The sequence below is a fragment of the Pinus tabuliformis genome, chromosome 7, assembly GCF_031772625.1.
Source record: "Pinus tabuliformis cultivar Carrire ecotype Pingquan chromosome 7, CPIR1, whole genome shotgun sequence".
Taxonomy (NCBI): domain Eukaryota; kingdom Viridiplantae; phylum Streptophyta; class Pinopsida; order Pinales; family Pinaceae; genus Pinus; species Pinus tabuliformis.
Window position 1 is genome coordinate 1,970,970,848 of NC_142293.1, and position 24,374 is coordinate 1,970,995,221.

The 24,374-nt window shown below is 36.7% G+C and overlaps 1 pseudogene; it reads right to left on the minus strand.

Moving 5' to 3' along the window:
- Window positions 1-180: 180 nt before the first annotated feature.
- Window positions 181-12,632, minus strand: LOC149256364 (uncharacterized; annotated as a pseudogene).
- Window positions 12,633-24,374: the final 11,742 nt, after the last annotated feature.

The window sequence follows — 24,374 nt, forward strand, 5'->3', positions numbered from 1 at the left end:
CGCGTAAAGACTTTCAAATGTTTGCAAGCGTCCTGATATTTGCAAATGTTTCCTCCAACAAGGTCAAACCGGAGCAATATTCCAAATTCAGATATTTAAGTCGAATTAAATTCTCGAAGGAATTTGGAATCCCGTGCAAAACTCCGACAACGAGAGAGATTAAGGTGCGACCTAAAAGAATCAAACAACGACTTCATATCTGGGCATCTTAGGTGCAAGTATTGCAGTGAGGAAAAATGACAGAATTCCTCTGGTAAAGTTTTGAGATGAATTAAATTTGACATACAAGTCACCACAATCTTTTCGATGTGCTTCATTCGTCCAATGGACTTTGGGAACATTGAAAGAGGAGCATAAACATGTAGCTCCTGCAACTCCAGAGGTGCCTGCCACACAATATTCATCTTTCAACAGTAAGAAAAATACAGAGATGTTAGCCTTTATCTACAAAACCCTTGAAATGCATTCGAGAGCCTGTGCTAGTATAGTAATTGCAGCAACAATCTACCATAAATTAGGGCGGAAAAGTAAAAAAAGAGAATAAATACAAAATTGTCTTTAGCCCTAACCTGAGATTTTGCTTGCCACATTTTTTTCAATTGGATTCATACCACTTCTAAAACCCTTATATTCTTCATTGGAATCCAGGGAGGCAGGCAAGAGAAGGGACAGTTGTTCCAACATAGCCATGTCAGGTTTGGTGACTCTACCCTCCTCAGTATGCTTTCTTAATAATGAACTTCAGTTGCAACAAGTTGTAACTTCCTGACACGATATGGTTTAGGGTCGATCAACTTTCTCAGATAGTTTCCCAAAACCTCATCACACCAATTTTTGAACCATGTGACTTCTTCGTCTGATTCTGGTTCCCGAACGTGATAGAAATAACTGAGGACACGAACCATCCTAATTCCCCGCCCCTTGGTTATTACCTGCAGATTCTTTACGAACAAACTGTCAAACAACAAATAAAGAAAAAAGAGCAATGAGTTTTTCTCTTTCAAGCAACAAAAAACTAAAACAGAGCAACAGGTTAATGTTAGAATGATTCAAGTACTTGCAGGCGATTGCTGCCACAAATCATCAATGTCGTCGGTCGTGAGCAGAGCTCCTCCGGGCACGCATAAGGCAAATGAGGCGAGAATGCGGTTAGGGGTAAGGTGGTTATGGCCATAACTAACCCAAGCTGATGAGAAACCCTGAATAATGATGCATGTGGGAAACAGATGTCAAGCGGAAAGAGGAAAATTTGTGCCAAATGTCAAACAGCAGAAGATCCAGATGTCAGTCAGAGAATGAAAGTGTACACAACTATGTTCATTCAATGAATTTGTGATATTAATGCATAGTTCGAATCATCACATATTTCATGCACATTATATATATTCATATACTAATAAGAATGTATACTGAAACATGAGATACAAAATAGCAAGTGGTATAGAGGCTTGAAACCTTACAACTATTGTCATCCATAGGGGCAATCTGAATGGAAAACAAAAGCAGCAAACTAGTCCACTTAACTACTTCATGTGATATAAGCTTCATACCTAGTTTAATTAGCCTATGGAAACTGAACTACCTAGTAATATAAAATCTTCCTCATACCCAGAGGCTAGAGTGGTTAACATATGGGGGTATCTGTGGTCCAATGGGTGATATAAGTATCTTAGAATATACCAGATAAAATAGCTCAATTATAGTGGCTCTGAAAGTGGCTGACGTTGATAAAAAAATAAATAGAAAAAGACTGTTATATAATGTGGTTACCTCCTGACAATAGACCAGCAAAGGAATACAACATAAAGCCCCATAAGTCCTGATGTCATAAGGCCTGCATTAACCTGCATTTTGCAAATCAAAACAATTCTCCTATATTAGCAATTTATCATTTAAGAATTACACTGAGGAGCAGATACAAGTCTTCAACTAAATGAACTTGTGATAAGGAATCACCAACTTACTAATAACTACATGTGAATTATGTCATTGGAACTTACTTTTGAATATAGGGAGATTCTAGTCATTACTTGAAGAAGAAGTAGTGTCCATGTGATGAAAAATATGTTCAGGACGCATGATGCTTTCGGAGCATAGCAAATGTACATCAGTATGATTCTAGCCAGGGAAGCAACATAGGCCATCGTTGACATTGTAATCACTAGGATCCGACTGTGTGAAATTAAATTTTCTTTGTTCATCAATGTTATGTCATATACGAAAACTAGGCGATAAAATAAATGTCATGATAAGGAGAAAATGGATCTCAATTAAAGAACAAAAAACTCTTAGATTTATAGCTTTTAAACAGAGGAGGTGGAAATTTGAATATGTTTTTGGATGCATTATAATCGATGTTTCCATGAGTTATAAAATTCAGATTTAGTACATTGCCATGTCAATTCAATATATAGAGCTGTGTCGAGCTGTGGAACAGATAAGGCAAGTTTTGTATTTTTAAGTTGGGATTTCAAGTAATAAAGTAAATGCCCATCTTCTGCATTACTCAAATTTTCTTCACTTTTAAGGATGCTTCTCATATTCGTCGATATGGTCATGAGGCAAATATGTGTGTATATCTGTAGATAGACAGGGCTTTATTTTTCTAATCCTACTTAAATGTTCTTGATTCTGTTATCTCTTGATTTTTTACAAGATCCAAGAAAGCAAACTCTAAACCAAATCTACATATTGGAACTAAATGATAAATGCCCATATGAATCTCAATTTAGGTATTCATAGCCATATGCCTTATCTGCATCTCGACTATTTCTACGTTTTTGAATTTCCTTATAGGTTATTTTACCCATTAACATAACTAATACCAGTTCGTCATCCAGTAATTTTCCTTTTCTTTTCACTTTGTAAAAGTAATTTTTTGTCCAATCTAGGGATGGCTTCAGCTAACGAAACTGAGGGTAAAAAAATATCCCAAACAAATTTTGGATTCAAACTTCAATTTTTTAACATATCCATCTTCCTTGAAGTTAAAAGAAAAAAAACGGTGAACGTGAGGGGAAAGAGTTGTACCATCATTCAACATTTTTCTCCAATACCCAATAATCATTCCCCCAGGTGATGAAATTGATCACACTGAAAAGTTGTATGATGAGAAATATCCTACCAAAAAAAGAGACAAATTTTGGCCTTGGTTAGTATTCCTTAACAAGCAATTAATTTTAGCCTATAAGATAGAAACCATACTAGCATTGCACCAAATGTTGCAAAGGAAACGCCGTAAGGCATAAATTTGAGAAAAATCATAATATATAAAAAAAATCATTGAAGATAGAAATTAGTAAACAAATTGTCATTCATGCTAGAAGATAAATACAAATCACTTACATTATATGAATTTGACAAATTTTATAACCTTTCCAAAATAGGTTGCCTCTTAATGTTCGAAGATGCTCTTTCAAGTTCCAATAGAACCCTTGTTATTTGGGGGCTTGCTTAAGTCAATAAGTCATTTGCAACATTTGTTTCGAGTGTGTTAAAGGTCCATGTCCACCCCTTGGAAATTATTTGTGCTATACGGGGTCCATAATTATCATATGCATGGTTGATCGAAGGACGGTTAAACGTTTTACATCTTTCAAAGTTGTTTAATGAGGGGTAGGCTAGAGTGTCAGTCGTATTTGACGGCTAAATTGTCGCACGACGCACAATCTACCCGTCAAATTCCAACCATGGGACAAAGTAAGAACAAAGTTCAAGTCAATTATCTCTTTTATTGCTTAATCCTACCATCGATATAAGTTCTGAAAGTAAAGGGAAGGAAATTTTGTTTACATGTTCGGTTGAACTTGACGGTACGCGAAAGAAATTTGCTCTTTGACCTTCACATAAAGGTGGAAGTGTTTTAGTGTCAAATGCCCAAAAAATTCCTTTCATTTCCATTAAAGAAATAAACAACTGAAATGGAGGTGAAAATGGTAGTTTGCAGGTAAAAAACCCACATTTAGAAGCAACTTATCCCATGCTGAAATGATTTGTTTGGATAGCTAGATCTGATATGTATCGTGCGTTGTCAATGCAGGAAGGCTAAGTGAATGAATTCATAGAAGTTTCCTTTCTCATGAATGAAAGCCACCTTGCGAACTATTTCTTTATATTCTTGGTATAATCGCGGGTTATGTTTAATATATAAAAGAAACCTAAAAATTATTATTTATCCATTTAAACTTATTATTTTGCACATCCCTCTATATTAAATGTTTTTTTCAATTAAAAAAAGAGAGGCATATATGTTCTTTTGAATTTGATACGGAGAGAACAAGTTGGACTAGATTGGAAGGTTGAAAGAACCAGATCTATTTCAAAATGGGGAAGGCAAACCGTGAAAGAATTTTCATATGAAATATTCAAAATAAGGCAATGCAAATAGTGAAAGCATTTTCATATGAAACATTTTAGGATCCATCTTTAGAGATCTACAAGAAAATTTCTCGAAAGAAATTGTGGCGAATATAGTCAAATCTCGTCTTCCACATCGTAGCGAATTCTACACAGGACATTAGTAGTCCATCATATTGTAATGTGGCATACAACATGTCTTCAAGGTATACAATGTGTTCAATTAGTCGCCCATCATATTGTAATGTAGCATACAACATGTTTTCAAGGTATACAACATGTCCTCCTACTTGTCTCGCTCAATTAGCAACCCATAATATTGTAATGTGGTATACAACATCTCTTCAAGTTATATAATATGTCTTCTTTTTGGGAGCTATAAGCTAATACATATTCACTTAACATAGAGAAAGAGGAGAAGGTTAATATACGGTGTGATATAGTGTGGAAAATAAAATTATAACAACATTTATTTTTTACTTTAATTATTTACTTTTTTTTGTCATATAGTTATATGCATATGCATTTATATATATTTTTGTTATTACTTAATCTTATGTGACATCTTCTCCTAATGACCTATAAAATACTTGGCGATGCAATAAATTATGAATAGAGTTTAATATCATTTGTTCATTATCAACTAATAAAATATAATCATTTCTCTATTTTGAGAATAAACTCAGTTTCAGAAGTAAATCTTCAATATTATTATTATTGATATATGGTAAATTTAACAATATTTATGGCTTTTAATTCTAACTCAAAACCTAAAGAACTATAATATAGGATATAGGATGCAACAGATATGGGGAAACAATGAACTTTTCAACTTACCTATAGGGTGGGAATCCCATGCCCATTACAGAGGAAATATCAGGGTCTGAATGAGAAAACATACTATAACAATTAGTTCAGTCCTAAAAAAGTGGTATGAAATAAAATAGAAATGAAGAAAATATTTCCAAATAATACTGCAACAGAAGTAAAAATTACTTTGCTATTGACAATCAAACCAGCCATGCTCCTCGAACTCTCAATATATTTTTTGATTTCAGGGTCTAGAGGGCCTTCCGTCTATCATCATACAAATAGAAACCTTTACACATTTTCTCACCTGTGGAAAAAGTGCCATATAATTACCAACTAAAGAATAAAACAGAGTATTGCGCACAAAAAAAATCACAGAATGAAGCTAGCAGCGACAATATATATTTGACTTTAATTCAAGAATGAAAAATACATTTGCTTGAGAAAGAAAGAACTATAATATAGGATATAGGATGCAATAGATATGGGAAAAATTAACTTTTCAACTTACCTGTAAGGTATGCCAATTACAACGAAAATATCAAGGTCTGAATCTTGAACCATGATTTCCTCACCTAAAACTCGACAAGCTTCATTCACATCTGGAAAGAATACCATCTCAACTATATCCTTATCCATCAAAGAAATTGGCTGCCAAAAGTGAGAAAACATACTATAACAATTAGTTCAGTCCTAAAAAAGTGGTATGAAATAAAACAGAAATGAAGAAAATATTTCCAAATAATAATGTACTGCAACAGAAGTAAAAATTACTTTGCCATCAACAATCAAACCATCCATGCTCCTCGACTCGATATATTTCTTGATTTCAGGGTCTGGAGGGGCCTTTCGTTTATCATCATACAAATAGAAACCTTTACACGTTTTCTCACCTGCAAAAAAAGTGTCATATAATTACCAACGGAGTAGTCTACCTAGGTGGAGGAATTTCCAGGTTTCCATCGCTGCCCAAAAAAACGTCCAGCTCCGGCCATCGACAATCCCGCCGCCACGCTCCCCTAGCTCTGCCACCCTCCGTCCACTGCTCCGCATTAATTTCCTAACAGAATCGCCGCCGCGCAGAGTTAATGCAATTTCCAATTCGAATTTGGAAACCGCGGGTTGCCCCCCCAACCAACTCGAGGCAGCCCCTGCAACTCACTGACGTTCCTCCTCGACTCGACGCACCTCACCTGTAGGAATTTTGATTGAAGTTGTTTGTTGGAAACCCAATCTAAAATATGTGCCATCATTGTTTCGGCAAAATGGGGAGGATCTGTCCCATACATAATAGGAAAATATTAACTTCAGAGAGGGTTTGATCCAGGGAAACATGTCAGAGATCGAGGTGAAGGTGGAGCGTTATGGCCATTGAATTTCAATAGTTTCAGACCCAAATTCCATCAGGTGAGTTGAATTTCTGTGAGTTTACCTTCAAAATTTAAAGATCAACCGCTAAAATTAATGGGGGCTTTAAATTTCCGCTGCTGGAATTGTGTTTTGGACTGGTTTCTTGTTTAAGCATTTGGGTTTCTGTTGTTTTTGGGAAAATTCGGGCTGAAATTGAAGAATTTTGGAGGTATGGGTAGGGGAGAAATTGCCTACTTAATAAGCAATTGAAATTTCAAGTTTCTCGCTAGCTTTAAAAGATTACGTTTTTTGGGTGTGCTTCGTTTACGGTTGAATTACGTCTCCGATATGTTTTGGCTTAAGGCTTAGGGATTCGTTACCTTCCGTTAAACTGTGACTTAGGGTTGTGGAATTGAAGGGTTTTATTTTTTTAGTATTTCTATGGGTAAATTAGCTGCAAGTCCATTCGCTTATAAATGCTGCCATCTTGATTTATGCAGGTTTATGGTTGAAAATTCTTTAAAATTGTCGAAGGCTCCGTAGTGGGAATTATGATTTTGAGGATTTTGAGCTGAAGCCCTAAGGATCTGTTGATTTTTGTGATGGTAAGATTCGCTTGAATTTCTATTTCATGTTATAGTCTTCCATTTGCGACGTCTTTTGTTTGTCTGTTTGGTTAAATTCCCTTTTGTGCAAGAACCTTATGGGACAGCAACTTGGCCTCGTTTGCCTCGTACCTATGATAAACCGTCTAGACACAGTTAACAATGAAATGTCACAACAGAGTACAATTTACCTGCACAATGTTCTTCGGGTGAATACAACCAAAGCCAATATAATGAAAATTTGGTTTATCATAGTAACCCAATTGATTGTTTGTATTTGTGAACTTTGCTTAAAATTGCTTTCATTTTTCCCGGTTATCTTAAACCATATAGTTTCCGATATTTTTGGTTTTTGGCTTTCTTGTGTTAGATTTGTATCTTTCAATTTAATGGATTAATTTTTTTCAGGATTGAGGCTTTTGTGATTTGAATTGAGTTGAGCTTTATTTTCTGGTATCATTGCATTGAAATTCTTTGTCAATATTTCAAACCATCAAGTACAGTTTATCCTTATAATTAATTTCTTTTTGGTAAAGCTCCTTGTGGCTAAAATCTGTTACCTACTTATTCAGTTGATGATGACAAAGATTTTCCCTGACAACCTTCTATATAGTGTTGTTCCCAATTACATTTGGTGGATCATTTGTGTTAGACAGGGTGGTTTTCAAATTCATTTGATGGAGCCTTCGCTTTGGATTTGAAATGCCCTGGCTCTTGAATTTTGGATGGACTGTCAAATTAATCTCATAAAATGATGATATTGTTGGCCGTTAAAGAAGTGTTTCAATGTACTTTATTGTAGCAAGCATTTAATTGATCTCGAATATCAAAATTATCTAAATGTGATAAAATCTTCAAGGACAGATGTAATGTTGAACTAGCACTAAGGCAGATTATTCTATAGTCGAATGAATTTGCTAAAAGGTTGCAGAATTTTCTTTAATTTTCAATTTACCATCTCACGATCCATCATTGAAAATGCAGTGGTTCTGGCCCGCTTGAAGGAAATAAAGATTGAATTTCAACCAGCGGATTGAGTGGGCAGTGTAACGGAACCAGCACAAATTTTAAATCATTGGTTGAGACCTTATATGATTCAAAGCGTCAAAGGTCCTTGACTTGCAAGCTTTTATGGGGAACTTTTGGAGCCACTCCAGGAAAGAGGGTTCAGATGAGCAAACAAGAACCCAAGTCGAGTGTAGTAAAAGGAAGAGACTAGTAGTTGTCGATGGGAATGAAAGACCTAGGATAATTTCTACTCTTACTGATGAGCTCTCCATTAGGATTCTTGCCAGGGTACCTTGTGGATGATATTCCAACTTGAAGTTGGTCTGTAAAACGTGGAATCACGTATTAAGGGATTCAGAGATATTTGAATTAAGAAAAGAGATCGGTTTCTCTGAAGAATGGCTATACATTTTGATGAAAGACAAAGAGGAAAAGCTCATATGGAATGCTTTAGATCCGTTATCAGGTAAATGGCACAACTTGCCACCTATGCCGGCTTTTACATATGAGGAGGAATTCAATCAAGCTACGGGATGGAGTTTATGGAATGCAATGGGAGCATCGGGTTACAGGCCAACAGGTTTTGTGAGGGGCTCATTTGGACGGAAAGATTCTCTAGATAAAACAACTTTTTGTGGTTGTGTTGTAGGGGCCATTAATGGATGCCTCTATGTTTTGGGAGGGCTTGCTAAAGCATCTGTTCTCAAATCTGTCTGGCGTTATGATCGTCGAATAAATGCATGGACATAAGTCGCACCTATGACCACTACAAGGGCTTATTCTAAAACAACATTCCTGAACAGGGCTTATATATTTTTATATATGGTTTAATATGTGTTATTTCCATTAAACAATCTGCTTGAGTGGAAAACGAAAGAGTACAATGGAAGCAAGATTAAAAAAAGTATACAAGACCAATCAACAACTACAAGAGGACCCAAGTGCAGTAGATAAATTTGTGTGGAAAAACGATCTATTGTAGTATCAAGATCACCTATATTTATGTAAGAGTTTCCAACTCAAACAAAGGTACACTTTTCATATAGGAGATTCAAGGTTCTTAAAAACTTACTACAAGATCAAGAAGGATTTTCTGGGAAGGTTTTAAAAATGATGTTCAAAAGTTTGTGCTTAATTTTTTGGTTTTACAACATAATAAGAGAGATACAATCAAGTCACCAAGTCTCCTAAAACCATTATCCACACTAAATTTCTAGGAAGAAGTTTCAATGGATTTTATTTCATGTTTACCAAATTTGAAGGAAATAATGTTATCATGGTAGTAGTGGAAGAACTAACAAAGTAGTGGAACTCACACTTCCTCCTGGAATGCACAGATCTGGCTGAGGAAAATTCGTACAACCCCATAATCTCCTTCCAACAAGTTTTTTTGCCTCCTTCTTCTTCTAAAACCTATTCGCTTTGCCTATGGGATACTGATATGGAAACTAGCAACTGAAAAATTGATTCTCAAGCAACTCGCATTGGGAAATTTGGCTACTCGCACTAGTTGTAGCGGCCTCCTTTATAGATGAATTTGGCCTCCTCTTCCTGTCTCCCAGACACTAGAAAACACTGAGGAAAATTCCTCCAAACTCTTGCTCTCAAATCTTTGAAATTCCTCCAAAATCTTGCTCTCAAATCTTTGTTTATCCCTCTCTCTTTGATGCTTCCCTAGCTTCAATTGTGCCATTGGTGAATAACTGCAATTGGGTAGCCAAACTACTCACCAAATACTCTATGCACTCCCCAATCCCCTAGACCCACTCTCATAATCTCTTGTTGGAGTCTCAACTACCATGATTACATCTCGATTAATGCTAAAATCAATTTGAATTCATCGAAAAATTGAACTTCCCCAATTATGGCTAATTAATTTAATTGAGACGTCTCCAAGTCTTTTCTCATGAAACTTTTTATGGGTTTTGGAGATCTTATGTTCCTTATCCTTTTCTGGGTTTTGGAGATCTTGTGTTCCTTAGCCTCTTAAACATCATAGAGACTAGAACACATGTCCATTGCTACCATAATCTATAAGATAGAAACCATAATATCCATTTAGTGATTGATCAAACTATATCACCCAAATGTAACCAATGTAATCATGAATTTACCGTGGACAAATAGATATCATCTACATATTCTCTTTTGGAAGACAAAGGTTATCTAGTCGTATTATTAAGGTTAAAATTGCAAAAGACATTTTGATGACGTAGGTGATTGTTGTACGGGGGATCTGTTAGATATCACTGAAATAGTGAAACATTGCATGAAAATATCACCAACCCCCACCCCTGGATTTGTCATCAACTGTTTTCTACAAATCAGCAAATGTAAAATTGATTCTCCAGAAGTTAATTTATCCAAGCAGATTGTTTGTGTACCTAAAAGGCACATTGTATCCAAAAAACGTGAAAGAAGAGAAGCATACCCGGCACCAAATCTAGCAACTTCACTTGCATCAATAGTTACAAAGACGTTAGTTTATGATATGTCATTTTATGAAGTCCATGTTTGGACAATTTTGATGTCTAATTGAAATTTTCCACAAAGTCATGAAACCTGTCTAATTTAAGCAGAAACAGAGTAAAAATTGGTAATTTGAATCAGATTTGGTATTGAAATAGATTGCTGAGAATAATTTTAAGTAAACTCACCATAGAATTGAATAAAAGCAGATGGAATAAAAAAGGGGATCACCATCAGAGCAATCCACATAAGGCTCTTCAAGGTCCACCATCCTGAATGCCACGAGTCACAACATTCATTCAACTTCGTAGTTCCAACTGTTGTAAGAAACATAGCGAAATAAAATATCTGAGGTGATGTTAAGGTAAATAGTTCAGACTCCAGAGGCTTATCGTTATGGTCCAATACTGTTGGGGAAAATAATGTGCTTGACATCGCACGAAGTGCCCGAGACGCATGTGCCACTTATAATCAAATGGCTTCGATACGCGGATATGATTTTATGTAAGTTATGTTGCCATGGTTATGCATTTGAAAATTTCCAAGGCCACTTGCATGTTAAAGCCCCCAAAAATAATCTGGTTTGTAACCAATGGGTGGTTAGTTCTGCATGAAAATTCAGACCTTGATACTGATCCAGATTTACCTTCTGTGAAAGACATGATGCCACTTCAAACTTAAAAAGCTCATGACAAGAAATTAGAATCCGGTATCCAACGTGTTTAAAAGCCAAACAACTTGTAAGGCATATAAATTTTAAAATTGGATACAAAGCAGCCCAGGCTTACTCGAAGCACACCTTCTGTACCTAAGCAGTCATGACCTCCTTGACAGCCTTTCAAATCTGTAAAAACGAAGATCTCAAATTCATATATATATAACGAAGAAAACGACATACAATGTAAATTAGGTTCATTTTCCAAAGCCAAATGTAATTACATGTATATCAAAAGAATAATAATCTAAATGGATGCAGATAAGTTAAAGAGCTATTTGAAAAATTCACGACTTTATGAGAATTTAAGTAAAGTTAAAAGTTGTAAAATCATGTGAAATGTCCCGAAGTGCAGTGAAGGGTCATCAGTATCCTTAGGTCAGCAGGTGTTCGATCTTATTAGAAGCCTATAGGGTCTATAGTTTGTTGTTTTCCATAGTGGTAGAGGGCTGTAAAGTGAGTCTCAAGGTTTGAAATAAGTCTCTTATTTCGTTGAGAACTGGTAGTGCATGAAATAATGTTTCTATTTTAACTTTCAATATTTTGAAATGAGTCGTATTTTTCAGCATACAATAATCATGCACACTGCGCCATAGTTGCTTACATGGTCATTCATATCTTTGTGATCCTCAATTTTGGTCTAGGTTTGTGATCCCAATTTTGGTCATAGGGAGAAATTTGAATTCAAGTTAGAAAACCCACTTTAAACGCATGAGCTGTACATCATGTGGTTTATTTGGAGTTTAGTCCCATATGGTCTCAGGTTCAAATCTTATGGAGAAGGGTTTGAGGTAGCTAGTTGTAGTGATAAAAACTGTCCCTTAAGGGGTTCAGGCCTACCGGAGTCTCACATAATAATGGTGGAAGCTTCATACAATAGCTCAAATCCTTCTTTCTATCATTGAGCTGGGGCCAACCAAAAAAATGTAAAATCCAATTTAGGTAACACCAAACACAATATCTAGTTTCGAGTTTAACAGTCCGAAAAGCTAGTAATGGACGGAATTAAAGCATTAAACTAATGTGCAATCAAGGTACACACCCAATCCTTTATTTGAAAAATCTAAAATCATTTGAAATTCATAATTGAATTGAAAGAAACAACAAAAGAACTTTTAATATTTACGCTCGAGCTTTGCTAATGCATTGTTACCATAATCCCGAGCCATCCAGGGTAACAAATTTGTCGGGAGGAAGATGAACCCATAGACATTTCGTGCCATATGATGGTTTGGACCGTCGCATAGCTGGATGCAGCAAGAATCTACCATGAATTCGTGATATCTCTGTGCAATGGTTGTAGGCATCTCGCAATGGTATGGGTTCCCTGTCTCCAATTCAACCCGAGCAAAAATACTCTCAGGCTCCATCTGTATCCTTCCGCTTTCTCCAGGAATCCTAGCTACTTCATGCTTTCGGGTCTTCATGGTGTGAAGTGGCTAGAAATAGCTCGGAATTTAGTAAATCTGATAATACCCTCCCATCCTATACATTCCTGAGAAGATTCGTAGACTTACCAGAGCTTATCCATCCTGCATTATGGAATAAATCGATCCTATTACTTGCAAAATCTACAGAGAACTCGAATTTGAAACACTATAAACGAGTTTTTATCTTTCAAGTAGAAAAAAACTAAAACAGAGTAGCAGCAAAAAACTAAAACAGAGCAACAGGTTAATGTTAGAATGATTCAAGTACTTACAGGTGATTGCTGCCACAAATCATCAATGTCGTCGGACGTGAGCAGAGCTCCTCCGGGCGCGGAGAAGGCAAATGAGGCGAGAATGTGGTTAGGGGTAAGGTGGTTACGGCCATAACTAATCCAAGCTTATGACGAACCCGGAATAATGATACATGTGGGAAACAAATGTCAAGCGAAAAGAGGAAAATTTGTGCAGATGTCAAACAGCAGAGAACATGAAGAGCAGAAAACCGACAGATATGGAGGAAGCGCAGAAAACGGACGGATATGAAGGAAGGCCTATCGGCCTAATTAATTAGATGGCTGATTTCTCTTCAATCATCTAACATTACATCTAATGGCTACGATTAAGACACAGAGGCATTTGGGGGCTTCATTTCAAAGGGAAACGCCTTACGGTGTAATTACGTTGAAAATGTAGTAAGGAATGATTTTTTTTTACTTGTGCCTTAGTAAAGATGCCAATTTCAATTGAGTCCTATAGTTATTTGAATTAGGTGTGAATCAACATGTGTGATTTGGCCTATCACTAAGTTATTATAAGTTAATTTGAGTTAGATGATTTTCACTCAGTTGTGTACTAGTTGATGGTTAAAGTTAGCTATCTAGTGGACTTCACTGTAGTGTCTATTAGATAATTCATCTCCAGTTCAAGAATAAAGATAGACTTGAGTTTAGTTGAGTACTTGACTTTGCGTTAACTTAATTTACTCTCAGTTAACTACAACAACTATTAAATTTCTCCATACAAGGTCATGCAATTCAAATTTCCTATTGAGATTGAATGAAGGCATAAATGTATTTATTTATTGTACACGGGCATTTTTGTAGAGGCTAAAGGATGAAGGTAGAGCATTTTTCCTGGGATTTGCACAAGGAAATAGGAGAAATTATTATCTTTTAGGGGAAAATTTGCGTTAGGAAATAGGAGCTCCTAGCACGCCTTATTTGCATAAGTGTTGGGAAAGCCTTGAGAGAGTTTTTCAGTATTGCATGGACCTTCAGGTTTGAAGGAGATTTTAAGTAGAATACGACATTGCTGAGTTGATTTAATACAAGCAAGAGGGGTTTTTACCTGTTGGGACGTTCCCCACATATATTTTTTGTTCTATGTGTGATTGTGTTTCTATTCATTGTTTTGTTTCCATAGATTTTTGTTAGAGAAATATTGTGTCTTTTGTGATCACCTTGCTCTCATTATTAGTTGCAACACTTCAAGGATTTTCTACATGGTATCATTTCAAGGATTTTTTACATGATATGAGAGCACAAAACAAGATAGAGACTAAGTTCCTTCATCAAATTCAAAGCACCTTGAAGAGGAGATCAGTTAATGAAGAAATTCTACAATTGTGAGAATCATGTTAGTCTATAGTTTGATGGCACAACATGCCCTAGAATGGATTTCACATTTCTGTGCATGGAAGGAAAAATTTGAGGTTGTGTTACATGAGAATGGGGTTTCATAATAAATCAAGAATGATATTCCTAAACCTCCCACATCAGATGCACACCAACTGACTAAGTGGAAGAAGGATTCTGCCAAAGCTCGAAGGATGCTCCTAAAATGGGTCGAAGATCATATTGTTCCAAATTTGCATGGGAAGGAGACACCATTCCTCATGTGGAAGGCCCTTCCACATCTATTCGAAAGAAATAGTGATGCTAGAAAATTGGCTTTGAAGGACAAGTTGAGGAACATTTGAATGGGAAAAAATGTACCCATTATTACATATTTATCCAGGTTTTCTCAAGTGACAGACGAACTTGGAGGTGTTGGAGAGATAGTTACACCAGTAGATCTTATGGGCATTGCTCTTATTTGGCTTCACAAATCTTGGCATAGTTTCCAGGATGCAATGAATGCCAAAGATAAGTTCTCTAATTGGGAGAGACTGTGGTCAGATTTTTTGTAGGAAAAAGTAAGGAGGAACGTAAGGGATGGAGTCTCTTATGGGTCAAAAGATGAGGAGAACTTTTCTCTAGCTAGCAAAGCGAAGAAATACAAGGGAGAGAAGGCCCGAGGAAAAATCGAGTGTAGTCAGAATGGTGGAAACTGAAAGAAGGATAGTAGTAACATAAAGTGTTTTCATTGTCTCGAGTTTGGACATTATGCTACAAAATTTCCAAACACGAAATACAGTAACCTGATCTACCAACAACAGGAGGAGAAGCACTATATGTAGAATTTCCCACTGTAGATCACTAGATAATGCAATATACTAAAGAAAAATACTTGATCTACTTCTACAAACAAACTTTCTGAAGCTTAATCGATTTTGAGCAAGATCAAATAGAACACATATAACAGAGAATGAAAAATAAATCACACATGAACACAGAAGAATACTCTGGGGAAAGCCTTAGCTAAAAACATCGATCTCTGTATTATCATACAAGTGGAAATATTTTTGGATTACACAAAGCTTTAGCTGACAAGCTATCCAGCTCTAAGTACAATCCCTCAATGCTGCTCATAGACTGATTAGACACAACATATGCCTTCCTCTAATCCTCCAAGCCTCCTATTTCCTTGTGCAGTTTCTCCTGGGTCCTCTAGCTGCCACCTGTGTGAATTAACCTCTCATACAACTCACCAAACTTAGAAGTAATTGCGCAATCTCCAAGGAATGAATTCCTTCTACATGCAAGAGATATCCTCAATGGAATATTCCTCCAACTGATAGTACATTGTCCCATCATTTGATCTCAACTGGGTCTCTGACTGAACTGACATGCATGAGTTATTTATGAGAGAATATTCAGTTATCTGAAGTGCAGTAGTTACATGCATGTATGCATTAACTAATTGAACTCACATTCAGTTCCACAAAGAGTTGGAACTAATCTAACTGGACTTAACTCAGTTAACTGAGCTAACTAATTACAAGTCAAAGTACAACTCATCCTGATCTCCTTAATCAAGGGATAACTTCCTCAATCAAAATGGAAACTGTTGCATCTCTTCACATAGACTTCATGTTTGATTTTCTCCAACCAATTAACTCAAGAGGAATTAATTAATTATTTTTCAAATAGCTGCTAAAATCAAATTCGAATTTTAATTCTCAATTTTAGTTCAGGGACTAGCTAAAATTGGAATGTATCCCGAAATGCTATTTATAGCAATGTTATTTTTAGCACTTCTATATTTAGCATTTCTTGTTGCTATTTTCAACACTCCCTCTCAACAAGAAAGGGGTTATCATTCAACCCAATCTTGTCTCTGTGGAACTCGAACTTGCATTTTTACAATGCCTTAGTCAAAATATCTGCATCCTCTTCCTTGGTCGAAACATACAGCAACAACATGATCCTCTTCACCACACAGTCTCGAAGATGATGATACCAGATATTGATGTGCTTGGACCTATCATGAAATACTGGATTCTCAGAGAGTTTGATATAACTCTGATTATCGCAGTAGAACACAATTGGATCCATCCTTTGACCAGACAATCCAATGAGAGTTTTCCGCATCCAAATGGCCTCACGTGCTGCCTGACTGGCAGTCATGTATTCAGCCTCTGCTGAGATAAGTGCAACTAACCTCTGCTTCCTACTGTACCAAGAAATTGCAGCTGAACCAAGGTTGAAAATTCCTCCTGAAGTGCTCTTCCGGTATGATGGACTCCTTGCCCAATCTGCATCTGTAAAGCCCTGAAGCTTCACTCCCTTTGTCTGTCTGTACCACAATCCATACTGAGATGTGCCTATGAGGTATCTCAGTGCATGCTTTGCTACCTTCCAAAACAACTTGGTAGGCTGAACCATAGCTTGACTCAGTTGGTTTACTGCAAAGCACAAATCTAGTCGTGTGTTCACTAGGTACATCAATGAACCCACAAGTTGTCGATAAACAACAGCTACTACTACCTCACCCGAAGTAGCATCCTCCTTCCTCTAGTTACCATCTAGAGGAGTCTGCATGGGCTTTCACTTCTCCATGTGGAATCGCCTTAGTATCTCATTGGCACACTTGCCTTGAGACACAAACACTTCCCCATCCTTCTGCCACACTTCCATGCCTAGAAAGTAGTGCATAAGACCCATGTCTTTCATCTTGAACTCTCCTGCAAGGTCCTCCTTGGAAGACTTGATCAACTGATCATCACCTGTCAATATTAGAGCATCAACATAAAGAACAATGATCAATGGCTTACCTTCTACCATGATGTGGTAAAGGTTCACATCTGATTCACTCTTGGTGAAGCCCAACTGGGTGAAATAGCTCTCGATCCTGGTGTACCAAGCATGAGGTGCTTGCTTCAGCCCATACAAAGCCCTCTTGAGTCAGCACACATGCGAATCATGATCGAAGGTATCAAAACCTTCTGGCTACTCAATGTACACCTCTTCCTCAATCTTCCCATTGAGGAATGTAGTCTTCACATCCATCTGATGGATCTTCCAACCCATCTGAGCTGATAGTGCCAACATCAATTTGACAGATGAGTGCCTTGCTATAGGAGAAAACGTCTCATCGTAGTCGATCCCCTCGACTTGTGAGAAACCATGGGAAACAAACCTTGCCTTATGTTTCTCAACATTGCCATCAGATGCTTGCTTTATCTTGTAAAGCCATCGAGAACTCACGACTAACTTGTCCTTCGGTCTTGGGACAACATCCCAAACACAGTTTTGAATTATGGAGTCGTACTCCTCCACCATAGCATCAACCCAGACTAGTTGTTGCACTGCTTCCTTGAATGAAGAAGGTTCGGTCTCTACACACTCCCCAACCAGGGCCATGTAACCAGTGTACCGCTCGGGTGACCTCCTTTATCTGCGCTGAGAAGATAGTTGTCCCACATTCTCTCTTGCATCCAGCATCAACCTGTCAGCTTCCCTTAAGCCTTTCCGCCCATATCTGGAAGACTCTGCATGAGTGGATGTCTCCACTCCCAGATCCTCTGCATGTGGCTGCTCCACATCAGTCTAAGGCTCCTCCTCCTTACGAACTAAAAGTTCCTCCTCTGCATGCAACTTGAGCTCCCTCTCAAGTGATACTTGCATGGCTTTTTTCTCATTGAACTTCAGATCTCTGCATACCACCGTCCTCTGACTAGTAGGCAAGAACACCCAATAGTTGTGGGGTGTATTAGTGTACCCCACAAGTATCCCCAACTCAACTGTTGGATCTAGCTTCTTCCGAGCACCTTTGGTCACATGGAAATAAACTGATAATCCAAACCTGAAGTGACTGACATCTGGTCTCTTCCTGGAAAAGGCCTCCATAGGTGTCTTCATTCCCAGTATACGATGCGGGCTTCTGTTCTGCAATTATATTGATGTATTGCATGCCTCAGCCCACAAATGAAGTGGTAGGCTTTGGTCATGCAACATCGCTCGAGTTGCTCCCACAATCGATCTGTTCTTCCTTCCGGCCACCCAATTGTATTATGGGTTATGGGATGCCATCAACTCTGGTTTAATTCCTTCTATTGCATGGAAGTCCTTAAACTGTTGGGAGACATACTCTCCACCATTGTCACTTCACAAGGTCCTTATTTTCTTTTCAGATTCTTTCTCTGCTAAGGCTTTGAACTCACAAAACCTTGAGAAGGTTTGATCCTTCTTCTGCATAAAGTAGATCCAACATCTATGAGAAAAATCATCAATAAAAATAACATAGTACCTTTGTTTAGGGGTGGAGGCTGTAGAGAATGGTCCACACACATCTGTATGAACTCACTCGAGGCTTTCTCCAGCTCTACTGTCTCGATCCTGAAAGGAAGATTTCACATACTTACTCGAGGTACAACTTTTGCATGTATCCATTTGCTCGAGTTTTCCCTTGGGAAGTCCAGTAGAAATCTGTTGCATGATCTTCAAGACCTCATGGTGCAAGTGGCCCAATCTTCTATTCCATAGCTCGCCAACATCTTGGCTCTGCACCAACTCTACTTTGGAACTCAATGCAACATAATCGTCTACCTCTAGCTTGTAGAGATTCTTTACTCAAATCCCAATCCTCTTGGTTTGTCCAGTGCTGATATGCCTTAGGAATGCCTTTCCTTTACTAAAGACTACATCATAGCCTTTGTCTTCCAGCATAGTGACGGACACAAGATTCTTCTTCAGACCAAGCACATACTTTACATCAGTTAGGGTGAGAGGAGCTCCATGCTCCCTCTGAAACATAATCGTACCTTCACCTGAAACACGATACTTCCCATCATCGCCCATCTTGATGTGCATCTGGAGGTCTTTCTCCTCCAAGGTACTAAAAAGACTCTTGTCGCTAGTCATGTGGAATGAAGCTCCACTGTCCAGGTACCAAACACATCCCACCATCGATGAAACCATGCATGCACTGAGGGTGAAATCCAATTCAAACTGTGAGGCCAGTGCCTCACCATCTGATCCCTTCGAGGATCCCTTCCTGGATTTCTTCTATGGACAATTCATAGCATAATGGCCCACCTCATGACAATGAAAGAATCACACTTTTGAGTTGTCAATCTTCTTCCCACCATGGGAAAAACTGGATTTGGAATGGGACGCCTTCCCTTTCCCTTTCCTCGCCTTATGTTGGGCGATTTAGTTGTCTGCTAAATCCCTGTCATTTAATTTATCAATCCGGGGTATCGTAAACTTAGAAGAAAACCAAAATATATGGGACCTCAGATGAAACAGGTGTAGGAAGTTTGTTTAGAATGGAAATGCATATTACAAATCTAAACTATCAGATCATATTTTATAAAAGCATAAAAAATGTTTGATCAATGGAATTATTTTACTTTAGAAGATAGAGAAGAGTCTCTTGTTCAAGAGTCCTGATTGTCCTTCTACAATCTTCCTATAATAACATTACCAAACACCTAAGAAAGCAAGAAAGAAAGCATATAAATGAAAGCAAGTAAATATTGTTTTCAGTTCAATTCTTAGCTCATGGAGAAGAGTCTCCTAACTTAGGAGGACTTGATTGCCCTTCTCACATAAAAACTATATACTGACAGGGAATCAATATTCACATAAATATAATCTAGGAAAGCATATGAGAAAGTAAATCTTATTTCAATTTAATCTAGTCATGGAGAAGATACTCCTAACTTAGGAGTTCCTGGTTGTCCTTCTCACATAAAAACTAGCTACTAAAAGGAGATCAACCTTCACACAACAAAACATGGCCACAACATCAATTCATACTGAAATTATCTAAAAGTATTTACAAAAAAGAAATAAGATGAACATCATAATTAAAATTAGTATATTCACAACATTACTTTACAAAAAAGTGTACTTATCTCAGTATGGGGATCCTTCCATTCCTCAATGAGCACACATGAACAACTATCACACCTTAAGAATCAAACAACACTCATAACTCATGATTTGGAGAAAGTGGTATTATTCATGTTGAATGAACATAAATCTAATGCTAATGAATAACCGATAATTGTTTTCTCTCCCTCCTTCCTTTTCCTTTGAAGGATGCTCTTATTTATACATGAATTAGGGATATCTACTCAATAAATGTAGATCCCTTAAATATCTACTAGACCCATACTTGTCTCAACTTATCCCTAAATACTAGATACAAATCCCATGACACGTCAAAATCTCCATGATCTTTCTCCTTGGAATATGGTCCACCTCTTGAGTTGAAATTCGAATTTGATCTTGGGAGGCCACATAAGGGTGCCTTGGAAACTTCCAAATGATCTACACATGTCATCAAACTCAAGCCACTTTTAGGTATAAGCAAATACATATTATTTCTCTAACTTTTTATCATAAATTCACTCTAAATACATGAAATTAATAACTTTGGAAAATGAAAATATAAACTCATATGGTAATGGAAATATAGGGTTATGTAATGATAATACGATGAAATGAGGTGACAAAATGAGGATAAAGGTGAAAATGGAGTGAAAATTTATGCTAATTTGGTGGCCCAACATACCCCCAACTTAAGTTATTGCATGTCCTCATGCAATCTATTACATTGCTCATGATTTGATCTTTTGAATTGTCTTGCTTTTACATGAACTTTGGCTGATATCGATTTTTTAACTTTACATAATTTTCTTTTTGACAACTTTGTTCCTTTTTGCAAAGTCTTCTCTCTTAAAAACATTTGATTGCAACATATTATTTTGGTTGGTTCTTGTGTGACAACCAAAATTTGATTAGTATTGGTTCTTGTGTAACAATACTTTCATTGTTTTTGTGTTGCATCAAAAGACTTTGAAAACATTTAATCAACCATTCTTTATTTGATCATTATTTGCAAAACATGTAACATTTGAATCATAATGCAATAGTAGTTGTTTGGAGAAAGTATGTTGGTTAGGATGATATGTGTAGAAAGGACATATATGACATATGGAAGGTGATAATGGAGTATGAATGTGAATATGAACATGGTGAAACATTTTCCAAAAATTATAATTTTAGTATTAAAGGAATTGTATGATAAAAAGCTAGAAAAGAACATACCTTTACTTACCTGAGTGGACAAACTGTGTATATGTAGAAAAGTGTAGCTTCTACTGTTGAATCATGGAATGAAGAATACAAGAATGTGATCCGTGTCTTGGTTGCATATATGATGGATGAAGTCGCAAATGTGGATCCTTTATTACTACTACTGAATCTGTTGAATCTACTCCTGAATCATATAGTCTTCATCTCGTCCCATATCGTGGCACAATTCTTTCCATGTGAATGAATGTGTCGATGTCGAACATGGAAAGAAGTCATTGGATTACCGACCATTGATGAATGTCGTTAACCAATGCGAGGGAAACTCACCATTAATGTCAATGAGTGCCAAGGTACCCAAGTACATCTTGCAAGTGCGAATGAATGAGATGATGTCAAGCCACTTGCAAGATCCAACAAACAAGAGACATTAATGTATTCCCATTGTTCATTGGCAAGAAGACTTGCCATTAGAGCATGCAAGCCTCAAGGTACTAATAATGACTCTAGTCTTTATCCCAGATAAGATGTTGAGGTCAATGGGTCAAAACTTGTTGAAGGTGGGCCTTAAGGAATCCCACATCAGTCAACACGAGTTTGTACAAAATGATTGGTAGGACTATAGATACAAGATGTTATGGTCAAATAGTTTTTATGGCAAGGAAAGCAAGGCAATGTAGAGAGATGGTTTATTTGTGAGGCAAAAAGATGAACTGAAAAGTAGGCAAAAATGTATGTGACTCAGAAAAATAGACATGTATGAAGTCTTGATGGATAAGGCAATGAATCAGTGGACTTTAACATAGATGATTGATGAGGCTTTGAAGGAGAAGTGTGGGTAAACATGTCATGATGCAAAAGATTTCTGTGTAGCGACAAATGTCACGACATATGTTATTATCTCCTTCAAGATTTCAATGATGAATGTGATTTATGGAAATCACATCTGAATGAACTTGGATCGTCGCGCACCTATAAAAGCTCAATTCAAATCCTGCATGAAAACTGTGAGAGCTTTTTGATGGACATAAAATGTAAGAATGAGTGTAAACAAGGAAAATTTTAAGGATGGAAATTTTTCTTGAAGTTTAAAACATTGGTGAATCTCACTAATCCCTAATATGAAAATTATAAATGTTTATTGATATATTTGTAAAATTAATCAAATTTATAATTATTTTATATATAGTCTCTCTATAATGTTGGCGATTTTTAAGGTAAAATAATTTTATATTCTAAAATTTGGGCGAATTGTCTTTTATAAAATTGGAAATTGGCGAATCTTTTTTGTGGAAAAATCATGGAAAATTAGCCCACTGGGCGAACATTAGCCCCTAAAATTTTCCATGAGTGTAAATTCTTAGCATCCAAGATATAAAATGAAAAAAAAAAATTACCTGTTGCTTTTGCGCGCAAGTTCCTTTGAAGTATCTCCAGGAAAGTATAGATTGTTTTCAAGAAGTATGAAATGTCCATTTGCAATTTTTTTAATTTTATGCTTATTTGTTTTTTTTTTTAATATTTCTTTTGATTATATATATATATATATATATATATATATATATATATATATATATATATAGATAGATTTTCTAAAACTAAGATTTATTTGGTATTGTTATTAAAAAATAAAATAAAAATAATGAAATCACACAAATTTGTTTTGTATGGTTTTGGTTTTTATGTTTTATATTTTTTTTTTAATTAAAAAAACTAAATTTATTTAGTACGGCTATTAAAAGAACTAGAAATAAATAAAACATAATAAAATCCATGTTTCATCACTTGCCCTAGCAATCTAAAACTATGGGGCAAAGAACAGAGATGAAAGAAGGCCAATCCATATGAATAAATTTTGAGAGATCTTACCTGAAACTGATAGATTACGCAAGTTAATGATGATCGCTGGAGATCATACTTACAGATTGGATATAGATGAACGCCTGCGTTGCGGAAGTAGTTAGTTCAAAAACGACCCATCATAAAATCCTCCTTCCTTCTTCACCTTCTCAGAAATTGAATGCTGGAGAATGCTCAACGTAATAACTTCTTTCATGGGATTTCTGGAGAGAATTGTAAACAAAAGGTCTCTGCCCATGATAACAAGTTCGAGGATAAGATGGTAAACAGAAGATGAAATACGACAAAAATGTTTTTCTAACACGTTAGTTCCATGGCATCTGGCATCTGCCTGCACATACTCCAAGATTTAGGCCTAATTATCTGTTTTGATGGAACGAATCTCGCAAATTTTATGCAACAATGTTTCCATCTTTGCAAAATTTTAAGGTCTTCTTCTTGACGGTTATAACAAGATCGATGATAGTGGGCTTTCCCTAGCGGTGGAAGTGTTTTTTGGCGAACATGATAATAGCGTGCTATCCCATGATAATAGGCAGCAGTATCCCAGCAATTAAATTGAGTTTTCCAGTTATTAAAGAAATCAAGATCAATATGGCCAAGAACCCTGAGTTGTCTTGGAGATGACGGTGGATAAGCAGCTTCAAATACCTTGTTTCATTCCATAAAATTGAGTTTCGCCTCCGCCAACATTATGCTCCTCTTCTCTTCAGCTCTAACAATTACTGTAGCAACACTGCTGTGCTGTTCACTAACCCGTGTTTGCATGAACCAAGTGATCTGCTCGACAGATAGTCTGAGCAAGAAGGGCTGCATAGTCTCGATGGGCAGAGTTGCAGGAATAATAGGAGCTTGATAAGCATACACGCCCTCCAAACATGCAGTGATGGATTTATTAGTGTCAGCCTTTGTAGCCTTCCTCCAGTGATCAAATATGCTCTTACAAAGTGATTTTAAGGTGTCAAGGTCAATTTTGTCATTTCAAAGAGTCTTCAAGCAAAATTTGGTCACTAGGCATTAGGTCTAGGGTTTGCTTTCACTCTTTTCAAAGTTGCCCAAATGTCAG